The sequence below is a fragment of the Tupaia chinensis genome, unplaced genomic scaffold, assembly GCF_000334495.1.
Source record: "Tupaia chinensis unplaced genomic scaffold, TupChi_1.0 Scaffold000489_1, whole genome shotgun sequence".
Classification (NCBI taxonomy): domain Eukaryota; kingdom Metazoa; phylum Chordata; class Mammalia; order Scandentia; family Tupaiidae; genus Tupaia; species Tupaia belangeri.
The window spans coordinates 1,360,031-1,369,953 of NW_006160001.1; the positions used below are offsets into that span (position 1 = coordinate 1,360,031).

General features: G+C 36.9%; 1 protein-coding gene across 2 annotated transcripts in view; it reads left to right on the forward strand.

The window, feature by feature from the left end:
- FYB1 (FYN binding protein 1) overlaps positions 1-9,923 on the forward strand; it is a 180,748-nt gene that overhangs the window by 600 nt on the left and 170,225 nt on the right. The gene's annotated exons all lie outside the window — the stretch shown is intronic.

Sequence of the window (9,923 nt, forward strand, 5' to 3'; positions counted from 1 at the left end):
TCATGTACCCAAAGTTAATTGAAACTCATTATTTGGAACACATTTAAAATAGCTTGTGGGTTCTCAGCTATACTCATTTAACCTATAATGAGCTAAAACTACAGCATTCATATTCTGCTTTGGGTTCCCATTATTTCTTCGTAAAAAATTGGCTCCCAAAATACATGCCATGTTCTTATGCTCCAGAGTCTAGAACCAGTCTTCTATCCCACCCTATCTCTGCACGCCCACTCCTAAACCCCGGATGGAAATTTGTTAATTTGTTATCCCTTTTCTTATCATAGAGAGAATTACTCCCTTGTTGATCCCATTGAGAAGACTGGGTCTGTGACAATGACTCCTACACTTGATCAGTTGGGAGGTGGGAGTCCATGGTAGACATCGCAACAGGAAGGACAAAGGGTTCATTCACCCCTATTTTTAGACAGGGAGCTCTTTGAGTCAGAATGGGGAAAGCATATAGGTGACAGATGGTAATTTGCCACCGGTGAGACAGTGAGAAAGGACAGTCTGAGCGGCAGTCACAGAGTAGGAGAGGGGAGTGCACAGCACAGAGGAAGTGGTGGCACATGAACCTTCCTGCAGCCACACTTGGAGAAGGCACTCAGTGGTGGAGGTGGTACCTAACAAAACTTTATCTAGAGTTTCCAAACTGGGTCTTTAGGTCCAGGATTCTTAGAAAACAGCTTGATTTGATTACTGAGGTCCTCTGAAAAGAAAAAAAAAAAAAAAAAAAAAAAAAAGAGTGGTACAACAGTAAATGAGTCTCTGTAAGAGAATTCCACATGGAAAAGTTGCAGGTAGAGACAGACACTGCCTAAAGGACCTGGCACCTTTGTGCCTGTGATCCACCCTGACTGAGCAAGGAGTAGACTGTGGTGTCAGGATCCTGTTAGGAAGTGCTATCTCTTTCTCTCCCTCTTTCTCTCTCACTCTTTCTCTCTGTGTCTCTCTTGTTCATCGAATACATAAACTTAAAAAAAAAATAAAACAAATAAAGGCACTGTAGTTTAGAAAGACCTATTAGAATTTTTGTTAAGAGGAAAAAGATGATAGAAAAAAAGTATAACCGGGTAGTGTATATTTGGTTTAATATGTAAGTAATGCTTTTTTTGAAAGATTACTAGTTTTTTTTAATTTGCTAGAGGGCGTGTGCACTCACCAAAGAGACTGACAGAGAGAGAGAAAGTGAGAAAGCACCCCATGGGGGATGGTTACACCATAATCCCTTCTCTATTTCTCCTTTCAGGACTTTGGGCACATACACGCACACACACACACACATAGTATGTTTCTCAAGCTGCTATGTCTGGCACTCTAATCACAGGCCATATGGAATCCATCCACCTTCACCGCCATGCAACCAGCTGACCCTATTATTGTTTTATTATGAAAATAGCACGTACTATTCAAAGACCTTCTTAGAAATACAGATACCCAAAAATGAAACTATAAACATTTTCTCTAATTTTAGGGGAAACCTAGGAAAAAAATTATTGTTAAACTCATAGCATAAACTCATCCAAAATTTCATCATTTTAAATACATATTATAAACATAAATTTTGAGAGGTTTTTGCTATAGGGTGTGTGCACTTTCCAGAAAGACAGAGAGAGACAGAGAGACAGAAAGCAAGAAATCATCCCCCAGGGGAGATGGCCATGCTGCATTCCTTCTCCTCCATTCTCCTCTTGGGATCTTGGGCATGCATGCACACGTGTCCAGTGTGAATTTAAGCCACTGGGTCTGGGACTCAAACCACGGTCGACTATATGGGAGTCTAGTGACATAGCCATTACACCAACTGCTGGTCCCTAAACATAATTTTCTGTGTGATCATACTTTATATACTTTTTCTCACCTGCTTTTATATTTAAAATTTTAATTAATATCTGAGGTATGATATCATTTTTAATGATAAATCATATTTAACAATTGTTTAAATTCCATAATTTATTTTAATCATTTTCATATAGTTAGGCACTTCAATGATTTCTTTTTTTCTTTTTCTTTACTGCAATAGAGTTAGAGATTTTGTTTTGAGTTGTTTCTCTTTTTTTTCTTTTCCTGTCTTTATGACAATATAGATAAGACTACCATAAGCATCTTTTATATACATGGTCTAATTATTATTTTCCATTGACAGAACTATTAGGAAAAGAGTTAGATAAAAAATACATATCTATTTACTAATTCTAACATAAATTTTCCTCCTGTTAGATAATATATTTTACATTTGCTTATTTATACTGGCTTAGGTGTGAATTTCCTATGTAATTATGGTAAGTATATGCCTGTCTTTGTAGATTATTAAGGTTATACATAAAGAGGCCAAATATTGCCTCTGACACTGTAACAAGTAGCAGAAAGATCTGTAGCATATTAAAGAAAAGAGAAAAAAGAAAAAGAAAAAGAAAATTTCTACCTTTTCACCTTGAAAGGCATCAGAATACAACCAAAAGGTTATACTCCCGCTTTTTACACATTCGCTTTGCTTCCTGGTTCTGTGTTTTTTCACAAGTCACTTCGACTCAGCTTGTTTCTTCATCTAGTAGTGATAATGATGACAGTAACTACCCACAGGAATGTTGTGGAAAGTAAGATTGCAATTAAGCACCTATTACGGCACAAGCACAGGCTGGACACTGGCTAAGTGTTGGTTTCCTCCTTTCTAACCCCAAATAAATAATTTCCTGGGGAAGCATAGAAACTTTCAGTGAATACAGTACGACAATAATACAGGCAATTAACACTAGTGAGCTCTAACATGCATGAGCTCCTGAAATCACCATGACAATCCCCACAAGTAGTTCCTGCTATTAGCCCCATTTTCTAGAGAAAAATCAGTCTTGCAGAAGGTTAGTAATTTGCTTAGTCTCCCAGCTACTAACGATAAAGTAGGTGCATAGAAAGACAAACCAGTGCTCAATGGAAAGCCCAGGACTGACCTTTAGGAGCATGAGGGACCATTTTTCCAGCTAGTGACCTTCCTTGCTAGATCAGGGTATCATCTGTCCTAGCTGTTTCTAGTACTGCCACTAGGTATTTTCCTAATTTCAGCAAACTCACTTCATGAAAAGGTTACAGAGGTCACTGGGATAGGAGAGTGACGGGATTCTGGCTTTGGGGTTCTTCATACCAGGGTTCAAAAAGTGGGATTAAAAAACTAAATACCCCCTTGTCTCCTCTCAAGCTCATCTACCATGATGAAACCCAGCATCCTCTAGGCTGCACTGTCCAGGAAGAGAGTGAGCCAAAATGGGACCATATCATGGCCCAAATGCTTATTGGGAAATTCTCATGTAATTGCCCTCTGCATATAATTTGGCAGGAGAACTGTGGAAATTTGTGGAAATGAAGCACAAAGGCACATGGTGATTTATGAAAACGAAATGTCAGATATTAAAATTGCTGGGTTTTAGACACACGAAGTTGAGCCCATCCTCCAACCTTGCAAGGAGCAAGAGGTTCCAGATTCAAACTGTCCATTTCTCACTGTGGGATTTTGACCCAGTCTCTTCAGCGCTCTCTCAAGCAGCTCAGTAAAGGTACAGAGCCGGTTTAGGCATTCTCTGAAGTTCTTCTTTATAATATGATTGGAGATTTTAGAAGTGGAAGAAAAGGGCAATAGGATTCTACTTCATCTGCCCAGTAAAAATTGACTTAATTTGTTTATCTCTAGCCTTAGATGGAACTACTCACTTCACAATCCTATGGAATAGAATGATAAGTTGTTCACATGACAAGTATTTTTAGGTACATCTTTCAACTTATAGGATTTTCTAAAAATGAAAAAAAAAATGGAGACGCAGATGTTCTAATAATGCACAATATTTTTATATGTTGATAATTACTGAGGAATGAAGTCTTTTTGACTAAACTTTAGAGAGTTTTAAGACATGAAGTAAATATCGTTTTTAGGATTTATAAGTTTATTTTGGTGCAAACTTTTAAATTCATGAATACTTTTCAAAATATGTGTTTTCCATCAACTGTTTGAAGACCCTTCATATCTTTCATTCATATACCAGGTCAGTACATACAGGAGGGCATATGAACCACTTCTCAGAGCGCACATTAGAATGCACTAAGTTTGTGGCACCCTAGTTCTTGATGCGAGTTGGGGTGGAGCTCCAGTTCTTGATTTGGTAACTTCAATACCACTTCCCTAATTCTCCGGCGTGCATTCCATCTGACCTTTCTATCTTCTCATGTCCTTCTTTTTGTAAAATATCACACCATGAAATAAGTGATATAACCAATGCTCACATACACACCATCCGCACTTAATGTATGTTACCATTTTTTTTCCCATCTGTTTAGAAAATACAAAGGAGTTAAAGCCCTCAGAAACAGACAGAAAGGACAGAAAGTCCTTTTCCAGTTCAAGGCTACTCCTTCTCACAGCCAAGGAACACCTACTGTGAGAGCAGTGTCTAGCCCTCTCAGCGATGTTTTTATATTTTTATTTCATCTGTGGGAGCTCATAAGATAATACAGAGTCTTGTATTATCTGTTTTTTTAAATGATTTCTGCAATTTTCTTTTTTTTCACTCTACATTAGTATGTTTTCAGGATATGTTTTTGGGACACATGAAGCTCCAATCAAGTCCACTGAATTGTTCTGTAATTCTATTGCAATTTATCAACTTATTCTCCAACATTTAATTTGTTGCCATTATTTTCCATTCCAAACATTGATATAAATAAATATTTTCCTGAGGAGAAATAGAAACTTTCAGTGAATACAGAAGGAGAATGATATGGGCAATTAACAGTAGTGAGCTCTAATATGCAGGAGCTCATGAAATTATGACAATCCCCATAAGTACCTTTTTTTACATAGAAGGTTAACAAATTGTTCTCTAATCATTCTAACAATTTACATTCCACCAGCTTTGTGTAACAGTTGTCATTTCTGTACATCATCCTTAAAACTTGATACTGCCAGGTTTATTGGTAGAGTTTTAATAATTTGCTGTATGCAAAAATATACTTTGATTTTTTTTCCAGAAAGTATGTGTACTCACCAGAGAAACAAAGAGAGAGAGAGAGAGAGAGAGGGAGAGGGAGAAAACATCCCTTGATAGGGCAGGACCACAATTCAATCCTTTCTCCTTAATTTCTTCATACTGTTGAGGTTTGGGGCATTGATGTGCATGTGTTCAGTATGTTCTCCAAGTCACCAGGGCCAGGATTTAAACCACAGTCACCTATGTGGGATCAGCTCCCTTATCTACTAGGCCATGGGCCCAGTCCAAGATGTCATTTCAATTTAAATTTTTCAATTACAACTGAGATAGAACTTGTTTTTCTTAGTTTATTAACCACTTAGATAACCTCTTTTATAAATTATCTACTTATATACTCAGTCCATTTTTGTACAGATTGTCTTTACATGTTGATTTATAGGAATTCCTTAGGTATTCTAAGCATTAATCCAGTGTGTCAGTAACATGCATTACAAGTTTAATTATCTCAATCTATGGCTTTTTTTTTGTTTGTTTTAAGGGAGAGATTTTTGCTATAGGGCACGTGCACTCTCTGGAGAGACAGAGAGAGAAACAGAAAGCAAGAAATCATCCCCAGGAGAGATGGCCACATCGCAATTCCTTCTCCTCCATTCTCCTCTCAGGATTTTGGGCACACACACACGTGCCTGACATATATATATTTTTTTCTTTTTTTGGAGAGGTTTTTGCTATAGGGTGCATGCGCTTGCTAGAAAGACAGAGAGACAGAAAGCAAGAAATCACCCCCCAAGGGGGGTGGCCACACCACAATCCCTTCTCCTCCATTCTCCTCTCGGGATCTTGGACACACACGCACATACGCCCAATATGAGTTTAAGCCACCGGGTTCAGGACTTGAACTGCAGTAGACTACATGGGAGTCTAGCAATATAGCTATTACTCTAACTGCTGGTCCCCCTGGCATAAGTTTTAAGCTACTGGGTCTGGAACTCAAACCACTGTCACCTACATGGGAATCAAGTGATAAAACTATTACACCATCGGCTGGTTCCAATGACTTCTTTTTAACTTTACTTTTGGTGTCTTATTTTATACAAAAATGTTTCATCTTAATACTGTCAAATTTTAAAATAAGGCATCTATTATTTCCATTTTTGATATTATTTTAAAGAACTTATTTTCTATGCCCATACTAAAGCTATTTTTATAATGTTTCCTCAAGATATTTTTAAAGTTTAATTTTCATGCTCAGATCTTTAGCCATTAGGATTTTATCTACATTTGTAATGTGAGGTAGGGTTCTCATATTTTTCTATATGGATAATAATTTGTTACAGTACTATTTATTTTACTCTGTTCTTTTTACCCAAGAACTTTTTAAACAATTTTTTAAAGTTTATTTATTTATTTCTTCTATGAGCAAGAGAGACACAGAGAGAAAGAGAAACAGTACTCCCCAACAGTGTCTTGATTCCATAATCTATCATGGTCTTCAGTCAATCTCAGATCTTGGACACGCACATGCTCAGCATACTCAGAGAGATCTCCAGACTTGAACTGAGAGCTTTCCCATGTGGGATTACCTTGCACAGTATCACATTATACCACTCTACCATCATCTGGCCCCTTCCCAGCACTTTCTAATGCCTCCTCTTTCATACATATGTCCATTTCTCACATTACTTTTAACTCTCCATTTTGGCTGGCTCCAGCTCTGTTATAGCAATCGATATAATTCATAAAATTTCATGTTAATCATTGTTTCTCACATCTTACTTGTCAACTTTGGCTATATCTTCTAGTACAAGTACATATAATTCTTCCCTATTGTCTAACAATTTCTAAAATTAGTTCAATATTTCTAATACTCTCCTCCCAGACATAACAAGGACCTCAATACAGTACATTTGCCCATCAAGCACAATCTATTTCTGGTTTTTCTTTATTTTCGGAGAGGTTTTCTCTATAGGGCGCTTGCGCTCACCAGACAGACAGAGAAAGACATAGAGACAGAAAGCGAGAAATCACCCCCCAGGGGGGATGGTCACACCGCAATCCCTTCTCCTCCATTCTCCTCTCGGGATCTTGGGCACACATGCACACACGCCCGGCGTGAGTTTTAAGCCACTCGGTCCGGGACACGAACCACGATCGACTACGTGGGAGTCCAGCGACATAGCCATTACACTAACTGCTGGTTCCCTAGACATAGTTTTTAAAACTTCTGTTTAGTGTAGATAAACAGCACTTTCACTTACATTTGATTGACAAAAGTCGGTCACATGATCATGCCTCAGTTAAGCAGGACAGAGACATAAAAATGTATAATCCCCACGCAATCAGGATCATGGCAGAAGAGGACACCAATCTGAAAAAGGAATATTAATATTATATACTGTAATGTATATTGGTCTTTATATGACAAAAAACTATATATTTTGACTTTCACTCTTAAATGATAGTTTAGCTAAGTATAAATATTCTAAATTGAGAGTAACTCTCCATATTACTTTAGACTTCATTATTTTCTGACTTTTATTGTTGCTAATTAGGTGTTCATTCAAGTCTAATTGTGTTCTCTGTGAATAAAATTCGTCATTCCTACTTATATATTTCTATATATTCTTCTACTTTACTATGCTTCAGAGATGTGAATTTATTTTTACTTATCCTGCTTAGTACTCAGAGTATCAATTTAAAGCAAGTATCTACAGACATTTTCTCTAAAGAGCCAAATAGTAAATATTTTAGGCTGTTATAGCTATTTAGTCCTGCCATCATATGATGAAAGCAGCCATCAATATATGTAACATAGATATAACTGCTTACTAATAATCTTTATTTATAAAATAGGTGACACACTGGATTTGTTTGCATAGGTTATAGTTGTCAACCTTGATCTAAAATCAAATGGCTTTCTCCAATTCTATAAATTCTTAGCCAGTATCTCTTCAAAGCCATTACTCCACCACTTATTCTTTGTCTTTTGTTTTGTTTTGCTTTTGGTATTGTTGCTTTGTTTATCAAAATCTTCTACCAGGTAAAAGTTTATCTCAATCTAGTCTCCATGATTTCATTATTATACATTTTTTAGCTATGTGTCTGTGATAAATTCTAAATCAGTTTATCAGTGTCACTTTCCAATTTACTAACTATTTCTTCATCTGTGACCAGAGTGACAAACTGACCTGGCATTTTCTGGTTTAATTGCTAATGTCCCATATCCTAGAAACATCTGTTTCAAACAGACCAAGATTGTTGTTAACCTTATTCATGTCCAATCCAGACTTAATCTCATTTATTGAGTTTTGCTTCAATGAAAGAAGTTTTTATTTATAAGTTTTTAATTTTTAATTTTTCTTATCCATATATTCTTTCCTAATATCTGCCTATTTTTGTTTTAAATATTATTTTAAATTCTTAAATTCATTTTCAGATTGTTTTATTTTAATTTGAGGAAAACTTACATCTTATTTGTTGATTTTATTGGGTTTTATTTTTTATTACTAGTTTTCACCAGATATTTTAAAGTTCTATGTTATAGACATTTTATTGATTGGTTGGTTAGTTTTTTCTTTCAACCTGCCTTTACGTGACAACTTTAAAGTTATATTGTCTCTACTACTTCTTCCTGAGGCCACTAGTCCAGAACCTGGATTCATATTGACAGCAGGATGATCCAGAGCAACAATAATATTGGACATTTAGCATATTTGTTACTTAGCTGACATGTTGCCTAGGTCCTAGTTCTTGAGGTATGTCTAGTCTAGGGTTTTTCAACCTAAGACCTTTTTTTTTTTTTATGAAATTATTTATTTGGGACCAGCAGTTGGCATAATAGCTATGTCCCATATAGTCGACCACGGTTCGAGTCCCAGACCCAGTGGCTTAAACTCATGCTGGGCGCATGTGCGTGTATGCCCAAGATCCTGAGAGGAGAATGAAGAAGGGATTGTGGCATGGCCATTCCCCCCCAGGGGGGGGGGATTTCTTGCTTCCTGGCTCACATCTCTCTGTCTTCCTGGTGAACACACACACCCTATAGCAAAAACCTCTCAAAAAAAACACACACACCCGATAGCAAAAACCTCTCAAAAAAAATTAAAAATATATTAAATAATTCTTTTAAATTTAATTTTTAATTTATTGAAATAAATAATTAATAATTAAATAATTCTTTTTAATTTAATTTAATTTTTTAATTTATTAAAATAAATTAAAATAATTATTTTTTTTTGTTTTTTTGAGAAAGAGTTTTGCTATAGGGTGCATGCACTCACTGGAGAGACAGATGACAGAAAGAAAATCTGAGTATAGAGTAGTGGAGGGATGGCCACACCACAGTCCCTTCTCCTCCATTCTCCACTGGGATTTTGGGCATGCACACATATGCACTTGGCATGAGTTTTAAGCCACCAGGTCCAGGACTTGAACTGCAGTCAGCTACATGGGAGTCCAGTGACATCACCTTTATGTCACCTGTTGGTCCCTACTGTGATTCTTTTTTAATTTGATGAGAGAGAGAGAAAGGGAAAGTGAGGAATCAAGATGCCAGGTTGGGGATTCAAATCACAGTCAGCCATGTGGGAGTCCAGTACTTTAATCACCATACCATCTGCTGGCTCTGCTGGCTCAACCTCGGCACATTTGTGCATTGTAAGATATTTAATAGCATCTCTAGTCTCTACCAATTAGATGTCAGGAACACCTCCTTTGGCCCCTCCTCCATTATCACAGCCTGAAGTATTTCAGATAATTTTTAAATGGACCCTTGTTGGGTGGGGAAGAGGCAAAATCCCTTCCAGTAAGAACCACTGAACTATCCTAATGCAATCTCAGCAGAACATTTGTCTCTTTCTGTGGTTCTGAGGAAGAAAGAGGCATATCTCTCCCTGACCCTTGGTTTCAAAGGGTGACCTTCGCTCAGATTTTTAGTTTACCCTACACGCA